Here is a 25,247-nt window from a genome sequence, read left to right as displayed (position 1 = left end):
TTCTTGTAGCATTGTAATTGGAGAGTGGAATTAACTCTCAGGATATTAGTGATTGTTTATTAAAGTTATTCCTTTTGCTATGGGCTATTTAGAGAATATATGGCCTAATTTCCCAAACTATGCATTGTAATACTGTAGTCTTGTGTGTAGACATTGGTGAAAAATAGTAACTTAGATTTTTTTTAAATATAGGTATGAATACCTACATTTACATATAAATGATAAGAGCCTCACAATTTTGCCTGTTTAAGGTGTGTTATATTCCTTAATTAGTTGCACAGTAAATGAGTGTCCCTTGCAGCTTCCTTGCGCAGTAAGAGCTACCTGCTGTTCTTTGATTACAGGGCAGTAAGGGCCTCCTGGCAGGGTTGTGTCTCTGAAGGTGCAGCTTCTCTTTAGCTCTCATTGAGCAGCATAAATGACCTTCAGCAGGTGAAATGTTGTAGTAAATACAGCGTTTTTAGGGAAGAGGTAATGGGTTAGGATTAAGACTGTTAAGCTTAGACCTTTCCTATTCCCGTTAGAAAAAAAACTACTTCTGAAGATTTTGAACAAATACACCCATAGCACCAAAATACTTCATTTATAGTAAATATATGCATTTCTGTCTTGTCTGCCCGTAGCTTTTCCACTGCAAATGGGTTAGGTATTTGTTTTGGATTTATAAATAGTAAAGCGATTTGATAGGGTTTTTTTTATTTTGCTTTGTTTTTGATTTAGTTTTTGACAAGCAAGATACAAGTTTAGTTTCACACTTCATATCATATTTATATTACCTGTTAACTGTTCTTCCTCAGTAGATAAAGAGCAGGTGTGCAGGGTCAGCTTCAGGCTCCCACGTGGGGAAGATAGTAATGTCTGTGTCTGTGGTCTGTGGCTCTTTACGGCGGCCTCTATTGGGATCATCTTTGAAAAGCCCTGGGAAGCTCTGGAGAAACAGTTCGCAGCACGAGAACTCGCTCCCTCTCGTCTTTTCAGTCCAGCCCCCACTGAGCAGTTAGTTCCCAGTCTGTGTGAGCAGCTGCCTGACACTGCAGCTTCGCACAGCTGGAGTCTGTGCTGCCTTCTCTGGTACCTTCTCTTGTTTCTGTTCTCCTCCTTTTTCTCTACCCATTCCTCTTCCTTCTCTTTTATTTTTACTCATCTATTATTCCTATTTAATTTACCCATCGGGCTTTCCCCTTTGATTTGGGTAGGAAAGCATTTTTTCCCTTAAACTGTTCTGGTAAATTTCATGCCTTGGGAGAGCTGGGTACCATTTGGATGTGAGGGTGACTCATACGTTGGCACAGTTGCTCTCAGCTACCTTGACAAATTGTGGAGAGTCTAAGGTACCACTTTCTGAAATGCCTCGGGTCAAATATTTGAATTAGAGTGAACATGATATAAGCAGTATTCATGCACATAAGACATACGCCCATGGCCATATAAATCACAAGTATCTCACATGATCCTATTGAAGACCTTTTTAGCGATTACCTCTTAAAGGAAGTGACTAACTTTAAAACTTAGAATCTAAAATGTCTTTAGGGAACATTCTACTACCAGGTGTTACCAGGCAGGGAAGAGAGTAGCGTATCTTGGAAGTAAGTTGGTTCGTCACTCAGAATTGTCTCCCCTCTCCTCAGGGGTCTACTTGTCTTCCATGATTTCATTCAAGGATTAGACAAGGACCTTAGGACTTTATGGTAATGTGTGTCACCACTCTGAAATCTGAGAGTGGATAAGAGGCGACACATACAAATACTGATAGTATCTTCCCATGGAGGGATCTTTTGAAAGTATTATAACCAAACAGATATATTTTGCTTAATTTTATCTTTTTTTTTTTTGGTATTTTGAGTATTCCTTTTTTATATTTATCTCTGATGTCTTTGTTGCCCCTCAGGAAGTTTCTGATATGAAGTCTGAGGGCCAGACCACTGTCATTCAGCAACTGGAACAGACCATTGAGGATCTGAGGACCAAAATAGCTGAACTAGAGAAGCAGTACCCTGCTGTGGACATGGAGGTGGCAACTGGCCCTCACGGGGTTCAGAATGCAGTGGCACCTTCAGAAGACGTCTGTCTGGAAGCTCTCAGGTTAGGAGAAAAGGGTTTGACAGGCAAAGTCAATCCAGACATCCCCGAAAGAAGAGGGCAGGATTCTGACCCTTCCTTCTGTTAGTGCCCGACCAGAGTGTCCCCCAGGCCTACCTGGGGCTGAAAGTCGAGACTCAGTGGTGCCGTCCTCACCTTCTGGACCTCAGACAAAATTCTGTTCAGAGATACCTTTGATTGTGTCTCCAAGGCAAATATCTGTACAGCTCAACACACATCAGTCCAGCCAGACTCCACCACCTCCACCCTTTCCCTGAATTGATGGTCAAGGAACGGCCAGGGCTCAGCCTTCCCATCCTTCTCTTCATACTGAGTCTGAAGCCAGCCAGGAGCACTCTGTTTGCTCCTCCTTTGAAAACAGCCGTGACGTCGCACCCCCACCACCTCTGCCTTGTACGCAGTCCTCCAGCTCCATGCCTGGCCTGGCCCCAGTGCCCCCGAACTCCCCCCTCTCCCATGACATGGGATATGCTCTGGCATGACAGGGCTTGCTCTGCACAGTACAGCAGGCCCCTCGACTCCTCCTCTGCCTGGTACAGAGATGCTGCCATTCCCTCCCCCACTTCCTTGAGTGGGGATCCCCCCTCCCCCTCCACTTCCTGGTGAGGGAATCCTTTCTCCTCCTCCTCTTCCCAGTGTAGGGATACCTTCTCCCCTCCTCTTCCTGATGTTGGGAATCCCCCACCTCCTCCTTTGCCCGGTATGGGGGTTCCACCTCCTCCAGCCCCTCCCCCACCCCCTCCTGGAACAGGCATCCCCCTACCCCCACCAGCCCCTCTGCTTCCTGGATCAGGTCTCCCTCTCCCACCACCAGCACCGCAAGTGTGTGGATGTCTTCCTCCTCCATTGCCAACTGGCTTGTTTGGATTAGTGATGAACCAGGACAAAGGGAGTAGGAAACAGCCAATAGAACCCTGTCGGCCAATGAAGCCTCTCTGTTGGACCAGAATTCAGCTACACAGTAAAAAGTAACATGAACGGGAGTCCGTCTTTCCACAATTTGTCAATATGAGGGAAGCATTTTCCTTTCAAACTTTTGGGAAAGTGACAATTTAATGTATTCCCAAGTACCACTCTAAAGCTTGCCTGTAGATTTTTACATCAGTATTCCATGAAGCAATCTGCTATTTAAAATTTTAGACTTTTTCCCAGAAGTATCCAAAGGATAAAACAAATGACATATGTCAATGTGCAGATTTCTGTCTATATAGTTTTTGATTGACTTTTTAAAGATAGAGGCATATATTTTTCTTAGCATGCAGGCTCTGTTGCCTAGTTGCAGAACCTCACTGACAAATAGCTTATAAAAGTGAATCAAATCCTTAGACAAACTGAGTCTTGAGGATGCTTTCTGCATCCCTTTTAAGGCACATTGCTACTGTTCCATTTTGTTTGCTGTAGTCTTTTCAGAAACATGCTACACAAAAATACACACACCCACACTCCATGAGTGAAATGATTTAGTTCTGAGCACTTCATGGTACTTCTACAGAAGATCAGCAACACCGTGAGGTCATAAAATTATACATTTATATGATTTTTATAAAAGTTACATTTTGCTTCCCACTAGGTATGCTGCTGGCATATTGCTTATCAATGCACAGACCATAGCCTGTGTTCTTGATCTCTGGGACAGTGCTGTGACGTGGCTGTGGAATGTGCTGGTGGGAGACAAAACATACACTTTAAATTTTACTGGACTTCTTTGTCCTAAATTCTCAGGATTCTTTGAAATTTGCCTGGTGTCTCACAGAGTTAGAAATAGGGTATTTACCAGGCTCATTCTCATTTCTCATATTTATTTTCTCTTCACTGAATCATTCTGAGGAGAAGAATCTATATATTTTGAATACTTCACGCTTTGCAGCTCGTTCTCTGAATAATTTGCCACATCAATTACATATGCTGATGCATCATTTCAAACTGTGACCCAAACTCACTTCATCCGTATGCGTTATATGAAGTTGTCTTGTTTTGTTTTTTCTTTTGCTTTTAAAAAAATGGATCTACCCTTTTTAGGTGGTACCACGTGAGTCTGCAGTCACTGAGAAGTCAGGTCACGTGGAAAGATGGGCAGTGGTAGGAAGAGGGAGGGGACACTGTGGGTCATAAAATGATTGCGTTTTAGCCCATGAGTAATCCACAAAGCTGATGAGCCAAGTTGAGATTGTGAGATGGCAAACATTTCCTGCCTTGATAGCCATCCTGAGAGGGGTTTTCCATTTATGTTTTTACATAATGACTTGATGACTGAGAATTCCTGGAAATTATTCTTTCCAAAATTACTATTGTTTTCTCTTCTACCCTCTCCTCCTTGTCCTTTCTGTTCATGCTCCCCATGATGTCTTGGAGTTTCGCTTGATGTCTCTCTTACTGGTTTTTTGCTTAACTTTAGAGACTCCAGTGTTTCACTTATTTGGGAAAAAATTGAAGAGCCATCCATAGATAGTCACGGATTTGAGGAATTATTTTCCAATACTACTATAAAGGAGAGGAAGAAATTATTTCTGATACCATCACAAAGACCAAGGCTAAACAAGTGAGTACCCATGTGTTTTCTGAAGTTGGACAGTATTTGGGGCATAAGTGTAAACTTTCCTTACAGAAAATCTTTGAAATCATTTTCTGGGCTCTGTAACCTGCACAGTCCGTAAACAGATAGCAGAGGATAGAATTTTAGAGCACGTGGTTAAGTAAGAGTTTCCCAAATAAAACAACAAAAAATCATCTCCACCAAGTGACAATATTCTGACTATTTTATTCTTAGTCTCACAAAGCTTATTTTCAAAGTCCCAGAAGTTGCTTATTTCTAGAATACATTGTCTAGAAATAAATTGTCACTTGACTGAAATCCATCTGAGTGCTAGTATGGATGGAAAGAAAGGTAACAGTGAGCAAAAACAAACAAACAAAACCAAGCAAGGAACCCAGTCCTTAGTAAACCATCAGGAAAAAGTAGTAAAATCCCAGAATAATGAGCCCAGATGGAAGCTGTTGCTACTGGTGGGCCTCCTTCACCCTGAAATGGGGAGTGGCTACCTTTCCCACCTTTGCAGGGGAGGGGGAAGCACACAGAGGAAGGAGTGGTGAGCAGCTTAGGTTTTTCAGGTCAGGGAAAGGGAGAGAAGTGAGGCCTGAAGTCCCCAGTGTTCTCCTGGCGCAGTCTCCCCACATGAGCCACAACTAATGGGGTGATGTGATTCCTTGAATTTCTGCCTCTAACCTGGAATCTGTAGCTAGACGTGCGACCCACAGTTGTTCCTCTCAATATTTTATTTCAGAGCAGACAACCCCTACCAGACAGATGCTCCAAAATCCAGGCAGGTAGGATGGATTTGCATGGAACCTCTATCTGAGTAGGTGGGCAGTTCACCCCAGGCATTTCCGTTAATCTGAGAATGATGCAAATCCAAATATTATGCAGTTCAGTTTTTCAGAACCATTTACTGTGGTACAGCTGGTTGCTGGTGAATTTAGGTCAGAAACTATGGTAAACCTGGCATATTGTAGGCACTGAATAAGTATTGTTGAACAAATAAGCCAGCTGACTGCAGGAGGAGGACTTTATAAATATCAGTGACTATGCCCAATAATGATTAAGAGATTAAAAAAAATCATTCATCTCATAATAATCAATATGGCCAAGGTGAGTTTGTTGGTGGAATAAAGGTGAATGGAAAACCACATTTTTCTGCCAGAGGGAAACATTTAAAAAATCTTTTCTATGGTGTATTGCAGATAGCATGCTTAGGCTGAGTCTTCATGTCTCTTCTCTTGGGCTGTATCAGAGATGGAAAATCTGTCTGGGCAAGGAATACAGGCGGGGAGCACAGGCATCATGAAAAAGGAAGCAGCCAGGTTGTCACCTGACGAGCTGGCAGATATGATAGGAAATGTCTCTTGTCTAGAGATGAAACTCTCAAAAAGGCAAACCATGCCCTTCCCACCTCCCATCACACTTTTTCTGTTAAGTGAACAGAAATAAGGCAGATGCCTCATATGTTGTCCATGAGAATGGGATTTCATGGTTTCTTTGACATTCCATTTCTAAGCTTACTGGAATAAGATTCACGTCCAAATCATTAAGACTTCAAACTCAACTAGTTGGCATGGGATGGCCTCAGCATACGAACAGTGCGTCTGTGTTGAACATCATCTCAGCACAGTCGCCTCACCCTGTCACTAGGACATTTCATAAAGTGGGGGTAAGACTTTGCCAGTCCTGTAATTACACCTGTTGATGGTGACACTGCTGTTGACCTTCTGTCTCAGAGAGGGTTTGTGGAACAGTCTCCATCATGACTCGTCATGAGCTTGCTCAGCATCTCTTTGGCCTGGGTCTTGTACTCAGCTCTGTCAGGTCTGTTTTTGGAGGGATAAGGAACTTTTTTTCCATATGTTGGTGAGAGAAAAATCTGCTGCAAAGTGTTATATTGCTGAAGAAAGCTAGTTTTATTTACCTGTGTTGTATTTGGGAAAAAAATCTAGCCATTATATCTACTTGAGATTTTAAAGGATGCATGCAAATGCATTTGACCCTTGAGCAACACGGGGTTAGGGGCACCAGCCTTCTGTGCAGTCAGAAAGCTCTGTGTAAATTATAGTCAGCCCATCATGTACGGAGTCCCTCCACATCCTCATTTCCACGTCCACAGATTCAACCAACCTCAGATCGTGTGGTACTGCAGAATTTACTACTGGAAAACATCTGTGTGTAAGTGGACCTGCACAGTTCAAATTGTGTGACCTGTAATTCCTCTTTTCATGTGCAAACATTTTAGTACCTCATGATCCATTTCCAGGGAAATGAATAGCCTTAATGCCTTGGAATGTGTTTATAGAATTATTTCAAGCTATTCTTCTTATATACAATGAAAGCTGCAAATTCTGGTTTTCTTTAAATATTTCAAAATAGCCAAATAATTTTCTGTGATCTGTCCTCTTCTTGAAAGTAAGACTGTGGCCAAATGCACTGCGATTTAAGGAGGTGGCTGTGCTGTTTTTACTTTCAGAAAAGATGTTTTCAGTGTGATAACAGAAGATTGCTTAGCTGGACACACTGCTGTTTGGCAGAAGGAGAAAGAGGTTGTTCTCTGGATGCCTAGAGTAGCAACGATGATGGATCTCTTGTATTTCTAAACCCTTCTCCTCCAAGGAACCAAAGACAGAGGATTTCATACTTTTCATAGAATCTATATTTGAGTTCTGTGATGACTTCTTAGCTTGCCCTTCTGCATTTTGAGATATATGAATCATAATGAGATTAGCTGGGAAGGCATATGGGAGTTTATCAGACTGTGACTTGACACAGTTCTCCTTAAGCAAACAAGCATGACTCAGATCAGAATTAAACACCAACCTGCTAACTTGGCACAACAATAACCCTGTCTCTTAAGGAATCAAGAAGATAGAAAACCAGTCTCATATGTGGTCCATGCTTAAAACATCACACACATATATACATTTGCCCATTTTTTATGTCTTAACATTTTTTATTGAAGTATAGACAGTTTACAATGTTGTGTCAATTTCTGGTGTACAGCACAATAGTTCAGTCATACACATGCATACATATATACATTTTCATATTCTTTTCATTGCAGGTTCCTAAAAGACACTGAATATAGTTCCCTGTGCTGTATAGTCAAAACATTGTTTATCTCACTTGCCCATTTTGAAGGAATGCCCTAGAGCTAGTAAACATGTAGCCGAGTCTCCTCTCATCCAGAAGGGTAATTCCCTAACTGTAATGTTGATAATGACCCTAAGTCAGCTTGGGATCTTTCATGTCCAAATAAAGCTTAAATTTAACCTGAACCTATGAGCAGGAAAGTGGGAGAGTTTACATGGGAATGATTTAGATAGTAAGAATGGCCTCAGAGAGAAGTTTCTGGTTCATCCTATGTCAAATGAGGTCATGAGCAAATATATTTTGGTGAACACAGCAGTGGTGGTAGCAGCTGCTTCAGCAACAGAAATACTCATAGTGGTGATTATGACAACAACGGTCGTAGCAACCATGGAAACCTCCAGGTCACTGGGCTTTATTTACCACCTGCCAGTCACTGTCCTAGCAATCTAACATTAGCTCATTTCGTCCTCATGATCCTGTGAGGTAGACGCCATTGTCCCTGGTGTATAGTCCAGAAAACCAAGGTGCAGAGGGATCACAATGTTCCCAGGAGAGTAGAGGGCAGAGCTTGGGTGCAGACTTCAGCCATCTGGCTCGAGTCTGTTCTCTTAATCATGAAGTCATAGGTATGGATGTGGACTGTTATATATGAGTGTAAGTTTGGTATTTTATTCATATGGAAACCAGAATCAGAATAGATAATTTTAAAAATAATTTGGATTTGTATTGATTTTCATATATGCCAAATGTTTATTTATGTATTTGTTTATTTTTGGTTGTTCTTATTTTTATTGGTTATCATTATTAAGTTTGTTTGGCACCTTCCAGTCTATACAGAAATTTACAAACATATCTTTTTGAAAAAATTGAAGTATAGTCAGTTACAATGTGTCAATTTCTGGTATACAGTATAATGTCACAGTCATGCATATATATATATATTCATTTTCATATTCTTTTTCATTAAAGGTTATTATAAGCTATTGAATATAGTTCTCTGGGCTATACAGAAGAAATGTCTTTTTATCTATTTTTCTATATAGTGGTTAACATTTGCAAATCTCAAAATCCCAAATTTATCCCTTCCCACCCCCTCATCTAATTTCCAGAAAGGCTTCTCTGTGTGTTGTTAAAGTTCATAATAACAATGGGAAAAGAAGCATTCATTGCTTAAATGTTCCTATGTGAAGTGTATAATGTAAAGGCTCTAAGTATTCTTATCTGAAATAGTATTTGCTGTTAAAAAGCTTCCCCTTATCATGTTGGGACATTGGGAAATCATGTGTGCTGTACTTCAAATGTTGTCTGCTGCTGTAAGATTGGTTGGTCGGAAAAGGAAAAGAGAGGTATGAATTTTATCTGTGAATCTACTTACTTTTACTTATTGAAAATGTTTATTTTTTAGATTAAAAATGTCTTATCATAATCAGTGGGTATTTCAGGGCTCACAGGATGATGGCCTGAGTGATACTCTGAGTAGCAGACATCTAGTGTTGGCATTGGTGTTCATTTGTCCTGTTGTAGCTGGCAGGGGTGTGTTTGGTTTGGACAGTGCTATTTGCCTCTTAGACCTAAAAGAATGTGTGAAATAGCAAACATTTTATAGTAAGACAATTTAGATTTGTTTTGAGGAATGCATCATAAATGTTTGGTACTTTGTAACTTTTAACATAACATCTATTTTTAATAGAATACATTCCTATTGCAAGCCTTAAAATGTATTTACATAGAAAACCACATCAAAATACAAGGCTATAAGTAAGATGAACACATGATTTGTGGAATCTGAGTCTGTTTTAGATGTTGAAAAATCACTGTTTTTTGAAGGTGCTTTTCCTGTAACTATTTATAGAGCATACCCAATCAATTCAAAGAATGCAGCAAAAATAACCTGTTTGTAAAAAATCCTCTTTCAGCCAGAATATTATTTTTATACTTCAAAATAAATGGCTAAAGACTGAACAAGCAAAGAGCCTAATGGCATATTAAAAAGGAAATATAATTAGGCTGATGATCCTTGACCTTGCTAGATGTATTAGGAAAATTATATTTAATTAATTGTACTTTGGAATTGTAAAAAATTTAACAATGATGGTGATGTTTAGTTCTTTTGGACTTTATATTACATTTAATATGATGATATTATGTTCTGCTGGACTAGATGTATTAGAAAGGGGTATTCATTTTCAACAGATGAAATGTTCTGTTTATTAAGTTCCATCAGCATAGAAAAAAGGGCTTGGGGGAAATTTACTTAAGATTTATTGTCTTTTAAAATTCTTTATTGAAACTAAATTTCATCCTTGCAAAAGTGAGGGAAGATTTTTGTTCAGATGATGGGAGTGTGTCTTGTCAATACTGCTAAAGTGGAGTGACACAGCTACTGCAGAGAACCTGGGAAACTGGAAAGAGAGGGGGCCCCAGTTACTTTCAGGGATGCATCCATTTCTTGACCTGATGGGAACACGGTTTATCCATTTCTGCAGGGAGAACAGCAGAGAAAAGCAGGAGCCATGTCAGGGAGAGCACAGAAGTTCTCTGGAGGGCTAATTTATTACAGAACAGCCCATGGGGTCCAGCATTATCTAATCATGTCACAAAATGTGCTGCCTGTGGTCAGGAATTGAATAGAATGAGTCAGCTGGACTTAGGGTGAGACTGTTTAGAAGAGATGAAACTTGAAGTGGGCCTTGAAGAGTTTATTTTATTTAGATATGTACAGAGGATTAAAGGATGAATTTAAAAAAATTATTGAAGTGTAGTTGATTTACAGTGTTAGTTTCAGGTGTAAAGCAAAGTCATTCAGCTATACATATGCATACATATATACATCATTTTCTTTTCAGAGTCTTTTCCGTTATATGTTGTTACAAGAAATTAAATATAGTAAGGGATTAGTTTTGAAGATAGCACCATGAGCAAAGATTTCCTTGCATCTTGTTTAAAACCATAGTAAATCAGCCAGCAGAGTAGCAAGCTTCTCCTGTGTGTGGGAAGTTCCGTGTGATGGTTTCAGTAATGTGAATGCAGGCTGTTGGTATTCATTTCCCTTAGCTGAATGTGTCTTCTTCTTGTCTTCCTAGTAAAAGTCTTTAGGTTTTTCACATTAGACATAAGACTGAGAAGTAAATTTAGATAAATAAGACCTGAAGTTAATTTTGAGGTCTTGGTTCTACATAGTGGAATGTATGTTTCTTTACTAGAGACAGCAACAGGGTTTTGGACTATTCCAGTGCAAAGGAGAACTTTATTTCTTTTTTATTTTAAAGTGTAGTTACATTTATGATAGCTCCTACCTTTTGCCTGTAGGAGGTGATGCTGTTGACACTAGACTGATTGCTCACAGTGTGCCTCTGTGTGACCTAAGCTGAAAAATAGCTCCAGTTATGGAGGACACAAACTTAAGACTTAGAAGAAAAATTACTGTTCTTATTTATATCCCTAGTTTTTAATTTAAAACTTTTTTATTTAAACCAAAATATAAATTTATATTTCTGAAAGTAAATGACATCAGACCATAATTTGAAATTACATGCACACACAGACACAAATCACTGGTAAACATAATTTTTATCTACACAGAATATAATACAGCTGCACATCTCTTCTTTATTCTTTTGACTAACTTTAAAAGGAAGTACATAAAACAATATGTATATTATCGAGCCTATGACATATAGACGTAATATATTTGAGAACAAACTAGTAGAAACAAAAGCTGTATTTGTATTAGAGTAAGGAAGTGACACCATATGTAATTCAAATCTACAGAAAAAAATGAAGAGAACAATAAAGGGTAAATAAGATTAATATAATATAGTTTATAAGTATACTTCTCTCCTCTCTCAAGTTCTTTAAAAGGCAAATGATTATATAAACTAATAATTATAACAGTTTGTACCATATATAAATCACACACATAGTATGTATAACAGTAGTAACATAAAAAGGTGGGAAGTGAATGGAGCTATAGAGGAGTAAAGTTTCTATATTTTTGAAATTAAGTCAGTATAAATATGAGATAGATTCTTGTAAATTAAAATAAATATTGTAAGCCCTAGACTAACCACTAAGAAGACTCAAATACAGTATAAAGTATTTGGGCTCAAATACTGAATAAAGTACAAACGAATTAAGTATCTACTTAATCTATGTATCCATCCATTACAAAAGAGGGCAATAAAGGAAGAATAGAGGAACAGGAGCACATTCTGACCCAACAGTTCGCCTGCTCTGGACAAGCCGCGCCCGATGACTCTAGGAACCCCCGAGCCTGCACTGTCCTCGCCCCGCTCAGCTCACCTTAGCTCCCTCCCCGAGGTGAGCCCGGTCCGCACGTCCTCCAGGCGGGGTTGAGGTTGGGTGGGGGTGCTCCTTTTGGGCGGTCTCCAAGGCGTGAGGCCCCGAGGCGCTCTGGGGGATGGCCTCGTCCCTCGCTCAGTGGCCCCACGTCTCTTTTGGGAGGCCAGTGCGGGTGCGGAATCCGGGAGGTGTCCGCACAAAAGGCCAAGACAAACTCCCCATCGCCTTCCCTCCCTCTTGCCTTCCTCGCCCCCTCCCTTTCGTGCCTGCTCCCTCCTCTTTCAAACCTCGCCTCGGCTCGCTCAGATCGTGTCAGTTCAGTGCCAGCGCCTCGGAGCGAGGAAATGGCCATGGAGCCGGAGACGCAGGTAAAGGGGGCGCGCCCCTCGCCGGCGCGCGGTCCCAGGTGGCGCCTCGCCTGTCCCCTCTGGCGTCCTGCGAGCCCGCCCTCGAGTCTCCGGAACTCATTATCTCGCCCCGTCCCCCCGATCGTCCTCCCGTCCTACCCGCCCCCCAGCCCCCATCCATACTATGTGTTCCGCTCCTCTAGGGCGCCCCCTCCCCACCCATCTTCTGAGCAAATCCACCAGCAGGTGTCCGTGGAGCCCCTGGTGTGTACAGACGTGTTTGACCATCACACTTACTCTTGGAAACAGTCTAGATGGCTTGGGGGCAGGGGAGCAACCCCTTCCTCGTGCCGGGAGCGAGGGGCCCGCTGGAGGGAGCCCGGGGGCTGCGTGGGTGGTTGGGTGGGAGGCTGTTCCTGAAAAGTTGGGTGGCTCTTCCGAGCAGGTCTCCCCGTTTGCCTACTCGGTTGTGGGGGGCGAGCGGAACAGTGAGCGCCAGCATGGGGGTCTCCTGCGATTGCCCCGAAGGGGCCACGGCAAGTTGGAAACAGCCAAAACAGTGTATTCTAACAGGCGTCCCCTGCAAACAGTGGCCAGGGCCGTCCGCAGAGGCTGGGCAGAGGGCGCCTCTACAGAGGCCAAGGGAGGGACTGGACCTCGCTGCCCTAGGCACACAGCTGTGTGTGGACCATAGCTGTTTTGACCCTCCTTTTATGAGTGTGGAGCCCAGTCACATTCTGTGTTTCCAGTAGTGAGTCCAGTTCCATTCCCTGCTGTGTGACCTCTCCCCCTACCAGTTTCTGCATAAGCCAAGATCTTTACCTTCTCCTCCATGTGCACACTCCAGTGACCTCTCACCTCCACACTGCTTATTAACTTGGGCTTCTCTGCTATTTCTGGTCCAAAGAGATATTATAATTTTTTTAAAGCACACTGTGTGGCTTGGTTTTCTCTCTTTATGTTCTCATTCATTGCTATGTGTTTTCAGCAGCACAAAGGCTCAGCCTATGAATTTTTCATTCCATTTGACTGGAAATCTCTATTCACTTTTATACATTTTTTCCCACTGAAAATTATAACATGAGCATTTCCCGTGTCATTTAATGTAATTCAAAATCTTTTTAAGATGATTTCATAATAATCCATCTTATGATTGCACTGTAATTTAGTTGTCATTTGATTCTTGTAAGAAATTAGACTCCAGTTTTCCTTGCTCTTGAGAAACATTGTGTTGAACATCCTTATTGACAGCCTTTTTACTATAGCTCTGATTATTCTTTAATATAGATTCTGATAATTATGGGATCAGAGGCAATGAATATTTGTTTTCAGATTCTTGATTTTTATTACCCAAATACCTTCTAGAAAAGCAACTTGTGAATTTAAAGGGTGGGATGTCTCATAAAATAGAATTGAAAAATAAAATTTATGAGATTTAGATCAGTAAGGAATCTCAGAGATATTAGTCTAATACCTATCATTCAACAACTTTTATTAAATTAATAGAAAATAAAAAATAAAAACATAAACCCTTCCTTCTAGTTCATAGACTAATAAGAAGACCAATACTTCTGTGAATAACCGCTATACAGTATACAGGTACTTTTAGTTATGTAAATAAGATAATATAGAAACACAGAAAAGGAATGTTTAAATATTCTTGGAAAATTACATGTAAATTGGATTTTGAAAAGTAACCTAAAAAGTGACAAGAAATGGATTGCAAAATCTGATATAGCTAGAACATAAGTTGCTCAGGGACATGGAATCAGAAGATGACAAGCCATCCTTGCAAAGGGTCTTAAGGACCTACTGAAAAGTTTGGAATCCAATCTGCAATCACTACTTAGCCATGGGAATGCTTCTAGGCCAGGACGCAGTACACTCAGATAGGCGTTTCTGAAAGGCCATCAGGAGGCACTTGTGAATCATGGTTTAGAGGGGAGACTTGAAGCAGCAGACCTAGACAGTCAGTTGTTGAGGGCACAAGCTGAGGTCCCTGTGTTAGGATGAAAAGGATCTGGGAGTACTTGGAGATGCATTACAACAAGATTCTAACCAGATACAGAGAGTAAGGAAGAAGGGATAAGATGACTCTTTAATAGCTTGTATACTGGGTGGATGCTAATACTATTCCAGAAGAGAATCCAGGAGGAATGAACAGTCCAGATACCCCTGTATTCATAGAATGCAATAAACATAAGATGAGAAAGTTTTCTGATCATGCAGAACACACAAGTTCATATGCTTTAGAAGGGATTTACATTTTATTCCAAATGCAATATCCAGCCACTGAAGAATTCTGTTTAGGGAATTGGAGTGATATAGTTTGTGTCTTGAAAGTACTGCTCTGGCAAGCATAGAATTTCAGAGACATGTTGGTAAGAAACTCAAATAAAAGATGATAATCATTTTGACAAAGGAGGGGGACAGAAGAGATGGAAAGAACTTTAAAAAATGATTCCAATTTTAGGGCCAGTGAGCGTGGTATAAACTATTTAAATGTTCCTGTTTACAAGCTAATATATAACTGCTTCTTAAAAATTTGATCGCTCCATAATTTCCTCCAGGTGAACATTAGATTACTGTAAAGTATTTCTGTTTGAGATGTTTAAAAGCCTTTACATAAGCTTTGAAGGAAACATTTTGACTTGTGATTTTTTCCAAAGTCAGTAAGCTTTTATTATCTTTCTCTCTCTTCTCATTTTCCCTCCCCTTCCCTGTACCAATATGCACATGTACTTAATTCAGATAAACATTTTCTAGGATGTTTAGACTTTTTATGCTGTAAATCTCTTGACTTTCCATTACTTTCAGTGGTAATTTTGCTAGTGGAAGGGAGAGTTAATAAGAAGGAAATCAAGTCATTGGTCATTTAATTTTAAGATTTTATGCCATTTATTCACATTACAAAAAAAAAGTAAAGTTGTATTTCCTCATTTTCACTAATCTCTTGCTTTTCGGACCTGACTGCCTTGAGAAAAACCACAATAATTAATGGTGATTATTTATCTGACATTTAAATGAAGACTTATTTTATTTTAGAAATTATCCCTGATTGTGTTACAGTGTATACTTTGCAAAAGTGTTTTCTTTTCATGCAATGATCAACTTGGATTAATTCAAAGCTGTAAGATACTGTTTCACACAGGGACCCAATAAACAAATTATCACATGAAAGTATAATTTACTTCATATATGGAGTAAACTGTCACCATGGGATTCAAGTCATTTAAAGTACTCTTTGTGAATGTTTCATTCTCTGTGACTGAGGTCCTGTGATTATTTCTTTTTCCATTTTCCATTTGCAAACTCCTGCTCACCCTTTGTACTCAGAGAGACTCTTCAGTAAAGCTGTCTGGATGAACTTGCCCTGCAGGAGAACATTGATAAAAATACACTGGTAGATTTATAAGTAGACATTTACAGAGGTAAATGACAGCATGTTAAAAGTGAGGGTGTAAGTATCAATACCTTTTCAAATTACACCAAAATACTACTGATTAATATCTTTTTAAAAAATTTAAAAAGTCAGAGAATGTGAAATATTTTCAAAAATATGGATTAGTGAGATCTCTTTTACATTGATAGTGGAAATATAAATTAACACACTTTCTTGGAAAAATATCTGGCAATATTTCACTAACTTTTTAAAATCCATATTCTCTGACCCAGCTTTTGGTCCCTAGATGTATATACCAGTGCAGAGGTGACCAGGCTAACTACATTTATAGCAGCAGCAACCAAACCCCTCAGATATTTTTCAATAAAATGATTGCTGAGTAAATTAGTATCTTCTCTCAAAGAACATCATTGAAGAGTGAAACTAATTGCACTACATTTATCTGCATTAAAAATAGATAACTCTTATTAATACAATCTTAAGAAAAAACAAGGCATGGAAAATACAAACAGTATGATTTCAATTTTCAAAGTTTATATATCTATATGTGTATGTGTATATACACACACACACACACACACACACACATATAAAATAACTTATTTAGGGATAGCAAGGGGATGAAAAAGTCAACCTTGAAGGTAGTGGTTGCCTCTGGGCCTGAGGGTGGGATGTAAGGAGCATAAGGGACCCTTCCAAAATACTAGTTCTGTTCTGTGTCTTAAGTTGGAAATTGGGTATATGTTATATACATGTTATATATGCTCCTCTGTTCATATATATCTTTAATCATTGTATTTAAGAAGAAATAAAAATAGGTAACCATCCAAGAATCTATCTGAATTAGAGCTGAGATGTAATCATCTGGACTTACTAATTTAAAATGTGCAACAATACAGCCTTTTTTTTATTGTTTATGATGAAATTATATAGCTTAGCAAATTCAAGCATAAACACAATTAAGGACCATGTGAAATTTAATTAAAAGAACAAACTATGTATAAGAAGACTTCAAATATATGTTTGCAGATGAACAGTACTATATATAAAACCGTTTTTGGGGAAAGAGTAACTTGAAAAACTAGCGTGTTATCTGTGAACAGTTAAAATAGATATTATGTATAAGCAATAAATAAAAATATAATTTTTAAATACTGGTGCCAGAAAGCTGTTAAGTACTTAGAAAAATATAATCCATTAAATTAATAGATTAATGTTTCTACTAGTTGTAAGTGAAGTCAGGGAAACAGAAGCCATATTTGTTAGTGTAATGGAAATCATTTTACACAGGTAATTAGGTTAAGACATGTTAGAGTAAAAAGGGACTCTCAGGTAACTATTGGGAGCAGCCATCATCCCTAGGGCTAGAGGAGTGAGATGAAGAGGTTGGAGTTGTCCAGGAACCTAGCACGAGAGGGAGAGCGTTCTGTGGGGCTCAGACCCAGACGTCTGTGGAGAGGATGCTGCCTGTGCAAACAGTGCCCGTGGAGCTCAGAGAATGAGCCTCGCAGAGCTGAGATTGCGAGCTTTGGGGAGGTGGTACTGACTGGGCTGGTACTTTGGAGGGTGCTTTGATGCTGGATTTGGGCCTGTAAAACCAAGCAGGGAACCGGAGCCACCTGCTGATTCGTGAGAAGTGTCTGGGGGCAGAGCTCACCAGAGCAGCAAATCCCCTAGCTTCCTGTCCCTTCCTCCAATCCCTCTCTTCCCTCCTCCTTGGTGAAACCTGTCAGGGAGCCAGATGGCAAAGGACAAAGGTAATTGGCTGACTCCCAGCACCAGCATCCCAGGCCTTAGTACGGGAAGGGAGTTAGGGACTGAGACAAAATCTTAGTAACTTACTACTTCTTTCATGCTTTTTTTCTTTTTTATTGAAGTGTAGTTGATTTACAATGCCGGGGAGTTTCTAGTGTACAGCATAGTGATTCAGTTATACACACACACACATACATATGTTCTTTTTCATTAGAGGTTACTGCAAATTATTGAATACAGCTCCCTGTTCTCTATAGTAGGGCTATGTTGTTCATTTATTCTGTATATAGTAGTTTGTATCTGCTAATCCCAAACTCCCAATGGATCCCTTCTCCCTCCCTTTCCTCTTTGGTAACCATAAGTTTGTTTTCTATGTCTGTGAGTCTCTTTCTATTTTTAATTCTTTAATTTACATTTTTATTTCCATTATTCTAATATAACCCCACCTGTCTCTCTTACGGTTCTCAAAGTTAAGAATAAATGGAAGAAATGCATCACTTGTGGAGATACTTAAACCATACTGTACTTTGTCTTCTCCTGGTTAACATTTCTTCATGTTATCTTTACATTTTATTTAGTCCTTTCATTGTTGCTTTGTAGACAGCCTCACAGATGACCATACCCATTGCTAAAACTCTGAAAGATAAAAGTCAGAACAGAGCATGGATGGAGGATTCTGACCAGTGTCTGGAGCAGTAGAAAGGCATTGAGCTTGTTTGAGTAGCACACCTCACATAGCCATAACCCACATCCTCTCCGGTTTTAATAATAGTTACTTGTTAACTCAATTGTCCACGTGATTTGCAGGTCATTCTTATTATACCTCTGCCACATTTCTGTGCTACCTGTGGTCTTGGTTTCTATATCTTAAAACTGTGACACAACATTGTAAAATGACTATAACTCAATTAAACTGCTAAAAAAAAAACCTCTGAATGTATATATGTTGGAACTCATGGTTTCTGATAAGCCTTATCAATTTTCCTAAGAAATAATAATTTCACAGGAACATCTGAAGTTCTTGTCCAGTGTTCTAAAAGTTGCAACTTCACTGAGGTTTCTTTTTTCAAATTTTTTACTCAATTAACATTGGTCTATAACATTATATAAGTTACATGTATACAACATTGTACTTCTAATTCTTGGTGCCCTACAGTGACCTCGTCACCAAAAATACTTTCCATGTGTCACTATCCAGTTATCCCACCGTTACTTATTTTGTCCTTCCCCTATTGTAACCACTACTCTGTTCTCAGTAGCTATATGTTTATTTTTAGTTGGTTTGGTTTATTAATATATTTTGCTTTTTTGTTTGCTAGTTTATTTTCTATATTCCACATATGAGTGAAATCATACAGCATTTGTTTTTCTGCCCTGACTTATTTCACTTCACATAACACCCTCAGGGTCCATCCATGTTGTTGATTAGGGTGAAATTTCATCTTTTTATGGCTGAGTAATACTGCATTTGTATATATGTACCATATCTTCTATATCCATTCATCTATTGATGGGCAATTAGGTTGCATCCATATCTTGGCTGTTATAAGTAATGCTAGTGAACATAAGGGTGCATGTATCTTTTTGAATTAGTGTTTTAGTATTCTTAGGATAAAGACCCAGAAGTAGAAAAGGTGAGTCATGTGGTAATTCTATTCTTAATTTTTTGAAGAGTCTCCCTGTTGTTTTCCATAGCAGCTGCATGAATTTACATCCCCAGAAACAGTGCGTGAGGTTTCTCTTTTCTCCACATTCTTACCAACACTTGTTATTTCCTATTTATTTGATAATCGCCATTCCAATAGGAGTGAGGCAATTGTGGTTTTGATTTTCATTTCCCTAATAATTAGTGATGTTGAACATCTTTTCAAGAGTCCGTTGGCCACCTGTATGTCCAAAGCATAGTGCCTATATTTGCTTTTAGTAGTTTTATGGTTTCAGGCCTTACATTGAAGTTTTTAATCCATTTTGAGTTGATTTTTGTGCATGATGTGAGATAGTGGTCTAGCTTCATTTTTTTTTTAAACCTGGCTGTCCAGTTTTTCTAACATGATTTTGAAGAGACTCTCCTTTCTCCATTGTATGTTCTTTTCTTCTTTGTCAGAAATTAATTGCACATACAGGTATGAGTTTCATTGCGGACTTTCAATTCTGTTACACTGATGTATGTTTAAATTTTTCTGCCAATACTATGCTCTTTTGATTACTATGTCTTTGTAATACAGTTTGAAATCAGGGCATGTGAAGCAAATAACAGTGGTGTCTCTTTCAGTTGATGGGTGTTGCTCATTGCCGTTTGGTTGTGTGGAACATTTACTAAACTCCTTTAGGTCAGTGAAAACCTGCTGGGTCCAATATTTATTCCAGTTCCAGCATCAGTGTATTTCAGAATTGGAAGATATTGGCATCTATAGTGACAGAACTACTCCAGAAGCTCTGAAGGCATCTCTGAGTTTTCTAGGCCAGTCAGAGATGCCTGCAGTTACACTTTAAGTCATTATTTAATGACGACTTTAGGGGCAGCCAGTATGCGGCCAAGCCCCTGGCCAGTATTACGAAGAGCCTGTGTAAGCTTCTGGGACAGTCATGCCTGCCCTTGGTAAACATTATCACCTAGTCATAGAAGTTAATTTTGTGATACCCTTAGAAAATGTCAGAGGCTTCACTTTGAATAAATTTATATATGTAGTGTGCTGGTGTATATTGTATAATATTTTCAATTGTATACAAATCACTCTGATACTCAAAGCATTATACCATTTTATTTGTAGATTTTAACCAAGAATTAATTTGTACAAGTCCTAAATGTTAGAGCACCTTTTTAACTTTTCAATATATTATGGTTAAGGATGGACATATTTGAAAAATTCTAGATGCATATGTGAAATGTTATAAACAGCAAGTTCGTATGTGACAAGAACATTTTTATTATTTTATTGTGAGATGTTTCATGTCATCTTAAATATGGTTTTAATCCATGAAGTAATAACTTTTCACAACCAACTTAGGAAAGTTGAATATTTTTACTTATTTAGAAGAGTTGAGCTTGTAAATCATCTTTCATACTATGCCTTCCCAGTGTGTCTGCTGTCGCTCTGAAGTGGCAGCCGCACCATCAGTTAAAGAGATACTTGTGTCCGCAGCTACAGCGCCCTCAGCCTGTAAAACTTACGTCAGATGCAGATGACAGCCAAGCCTTACACTGTCTGTGAGGCGTGTTTGACTGCCATTAACTCTAAACCAGATGTCTGTAGAAGGGCCCTGGCCTCGGGTCCTTTAGTTGAAAGTCTTGAAATTCCAAGTTAGACAAACTGGGACACCTTGTTATTTACTATTGTTGTTTGTATGTAGCTTTTTATTTTGATGTAACTCAAGCCTACAGGAAAGTTGCAAGCTGGCACTTGGAAATCCTACATTTGCTTTACCTGGACAACCAGTTGCCTAATTTTCCTATTTCCCATTTTTTCTATCAGTCCCTCCCTCACATACAGACATGTATGTATGTGTGCTGGTATGTACATATGCAGGTGTGCATGATTTTTTCCTGAACCACGTGCCAGCAAGTCAGAGATGCCATGCTCCTTAACCATCAAATACTTTAGTGCATATGTTCTGAGAACGGGGGTATCCTTTGACATGTACACAGTATAATGATCAAATTGGACCAATTTGACATCGATCAATTATCTAATCCACAGCCGCATTTAGAAGTGTTCTTTATAGCTGTTTTTGCTGATCTAAGATCACACATCGCGTTTAGTTGTCACGTCTCCTGAGGCCTCTTGAACCTGTGGCAGCTCCACAGTCTTTGTCTTTCTTACGGTGCCATTGGGGCGCGTACACCGGCTTGTTTTGTACACACACGTCTCTTCTTCTGGGTTTGTCTGCTGAGCGATCCGTGTCCTGTCTGTTGGCTGACTTGTGTCTGAGGGCTGTCGGTCTCATTACTGCTAATGAGGATAAACTCTTTGGTCACTTTGTCTAGGTGATGTCTGCCTGTTCCTCCACTATGAAGTTACTTTTTGTCCATTTAGAATCAGTAAGTCATTTGTGTGGTGATTCTTTGAGGGTATCTAAATACCCTGTCCTCATCCTTCACCCACTAGACTGAGCATCTGTTAAAACTTCTAACTTCCTTATTCCTTCTCTGCTGGTTGAAGCTTGTCATTCTTCTGTATACATTTTTTTAAAGCAAGTCTGGTATAACTTTAATTCCATTTTAAGCTACTTTGGTCTTTAATGTATTATGAGAGGCATTCATCAGTATTAACTAATTAATTATAGTTATAGCTTATAGGAAATGTTAAGTTTATAGGAAAACCCAGTTCACCTTTCCTTGTAGTCTCTCAGTGTCATCTTTAGAATTCCTGTAAACTTCTACAGTTTATTTTGCTTTCCTGTGAGAAGTTCTGAGCTAATAGTAATGTTTATTTAACAATTTGTTTATTCTTAGAAATCAAAAGTTGTTCCCATGAAGAGCCATATGATTTGGAAAGGGAAATGGCTAGAAATAGTCCTATCCTATTTTCAGTAGGAAACTGTCTTTAGTAAGTGACACATTATGTCATGATTCATCACATGAGTGTATTCAAAAAGCAGCATTATTTTAAAAAAATGAAGTTGAATTTATGTACGGACTTAGGTATAGAGCTCTATTGTTGAGTATCAAAATTCCTTAAGACCTTTCCTTTGGCTACTTTGCTGATGGTTGTAATTCAGAACAGGGACAGTGATGGAAATATAAATGGATTCTTTTTGATTTTGTAGATGCTTTTTTTCATTTCTTTTCTCATAGTATAGGTGACGCATGATCCATTTTAGTGGCAGAAGTATGTGAGTATCTTATATATGTACCTTTGAAGGAAACATGTGGCAAAACATCTATTTTTAAGCGGGACCATGTTGCCTTCTGAAGTTAAGAAAAAGCAAATATCCAACACCGAGAAGTGTTGTGATTTGTAATGCTTTTACCTTTTTGATTGCATTGTTGACCATTGAAAAGATAAATTTTAGAAAATGGGAGAAATATATATATATATTTAGTGAAGTATACTCAATTTACAGTGTTGTATTTTTGATATACAGCATAATGATTCATTTATATGTGTGTGTGTGTGTATATATATATATATATATATATAAACATATATATAATCCTTACCATATTCTTTTCCATTATACATTACTACAAGATATTGAATATACTTCCCTGTGCTATAGAGAAGAAATTTATTGTTTCTACTTTATATATAGTACTTAGTGTGTGCAAACCTCGAACTCCCAATATATCCCTTCTTTTACCCATAAATATGTCTGAATCTGTTTCTGTTTTGTAAATAAGATCATTTGTATCTTTTTTTAAGATTCTACATATAAGCGATATCCTATGGTATTTTTCTTTCTCTTTCTGGCTTACGTCACTTCAACTAACAATCTCCAAGTCGTCCATATTGTGGCAAATGGCATTTTATTCTTTTTATGGCTGAGATGTATTCCATTGTATAAATATACCACAAATTCTTTATCCATTCATCTTTCAAGGACATTTGTGTTGTTTGCATGTCTTGGCTATTGTAAAGAGTGCTGCTATGAACATTGGGGTGCATGTATATTGTCAAATTAGAGTTCCCTCTGTATGTATGTCCAGGACTGGGATTGCTGGATCATGTGCTAAGTCTATTTTTACTCTTTTGAGGAATCCCTATACTATTTTCCATGGTTGCACCAAACTACATTCCCACCAACAGGGTAGGAGAGTTCCCTTTTCTCCACACCCTCTCCAGCATGTATCATTTGTGGACTTTTGAATGGTGGCCATTCTGACTGGTGTGGGTTGATACCTCATTGTAGTTTTGATTTGCATTTCTCTGATCATTAGCAATACTGAGTATTTCTTCATGTGCCTGTTGGCCATTTGTGTGTCTTCATTAGAAAATTGCTTGTTTAGGTCTTCTGCCCATGTTTGGACTGGGTTGTTTGTTTTTTCCTTGTTAGGTTGTATGAGCTGTTTATATATTCTGAAAATTAAGCCCTGTCAGTCTCATCTTTTTAAAGTATTTTCTCCGATTCCATAAGTTGTCTTTTTGTTTTGCTTCTGTTTTCATTTGCTGTGCAAAAGCTTATAGGTTTAATTCGGTCCCATTTGTTTATTGTTGCTTTTATTTCTATTGCCTGGGTAGACTGCCCTAGGAGAACATTGCTGAGATTTATGTTGAGAATGTTTTGCCTATGTTCTCTTCTAGGAGATTTAGGGTGTCTTTTGTTTTCATGTTTAAGCTGTTTTGAGTTTATTTGTGTGTATGGAGTGAGGGAGTGTTTGACTTCATTGACTTGCATGCAGTTGCCCAGCTTTCCCAATACCACTTCTCAGGAGGTGATCTTCACTGTATATTCTTGCCTCCTTTGTGGAAGATTCATTGACCATAAGTCTATGGATTTATTTCTGGGCTCTCTATTCTGTTCCATTGATCCATATGTCTGTCTTTGTGCCAGTACCACACTGTTTTGATGACTGTAGCTCTGTAGTATTATATGAAGTCTGGGAGGGTTATTTCTCCAGCTCCATTCTTTTTCTTCTGTAGTGTTTTGGCAATTCCGTGTCTTCTGTGATTCCATATAAATTTTAGGATAATCTGTTCTAGTTCTGTGAAAACTGTCCTGGGTCATTTGTCAGGAATCACATTACATCTGTACATTGTTTTGGGTAGTATGGCCATTTCAACAAAAATTCTTCTAATCTAAGAGCATGGGGTATCTTTCCATTCCTTTAACTACTCTTTAATTTCCTAATCACTGTTTTGTAGTTCTCTGTGTACAAGTCTTTCACCACCTTGATCAAACTTGTTCCTAAAGTATTTTATTTTTTGGATATGATTTTAAAAGGATTGTTCCTTTTCTTTTGTGTTATTTCATTGTAAGTGTAAAGAAATGTGACTGATTGGTGTATGTTACTCTTGTGTCCTGCTACCTTGCCAAATTCTTTTATTAGCTCTAGTATTTTCTGTGTTGAGTCTTGAGGATTATTTATATATAGTATCATGTTATCTGCATTTAGTGGCAGTTTTACTTTTTCTCTTATAATTTGGATCCTTTTTCTTTTTCTTGTCTGACCGCTATGCCTAGGATTTCCAGTACTGTGTTGAATAGAAGTAGTGAGAATGGGCATCCTCTTCTTGTGCAGATTTTAGTGGGAAAGCTTTCAACTTTTCACCATCAAGTATTAGTTGCCTGTCAGTTTGTCATAAATAATTTATATTATGTTGAGATATGTTCTGTTTATACATACTTTGGTAAGAGTTTTTATCATAAATGGGTGTTGAATTTTATCAGATGCTTTTTCCACATCGATTTAGATGATCATGTAAATTTTCCCTTTTCTTTTGTTGATGTGGTGTGTCATGGGGATTGATTTGCATAAGTTGAACCATCCTTGTGTCCCTTAGATGAATCCAACTTGATCATAGTGTATGATTTTTTTAGGTGTTGTTGGATTCTCTTTGCTGATATTTTGTTGAATAGTTTTGCATCTATGTTGACTAATAATATTGGTTTATAGTTTTCTTTTTTGGTAGAGTCTTTGTCTCGTTTTGGCATCAGGGTGACGGTGGCTTCATAGAATGAGTTTGGCAGTGTTTCCTCCAGTTCAGTCTTTTGGAAAAGCTTGCGAAGGATTGGTATCAGTTCTTTGTATGTTTGATAGAACTCCCCA

The 25,247-nt window shown here is 38.7% G+C and overlaps 1 pseudogene; it reads left to right on the top strand.

Moving 5' to 3' along the window:
• The window catches only part of LOC140699217 (formin-2-like), a 162,487-nt pseudogene that overhangs the window by 105,986 nt on the left and 31,254 nt on the right, over positions 1-25,247 (top strand).

The sequence above is a fragment of the Vicugna pacos genome, chromosome 11, assembly GCF_048564905.1.
Source record: "Vicugna pacos chromosome 11, VicPac4, whole genome shotgun sequence".
NCBI lineage: Eukaryota > Metazoa > Chordata > Mammalia > Artiodactyla > Camelidae > Vicugna > Vicugna pacos.
This window is presented reverse-complemented; position numbering and strand designations above follow the sequence as displayed.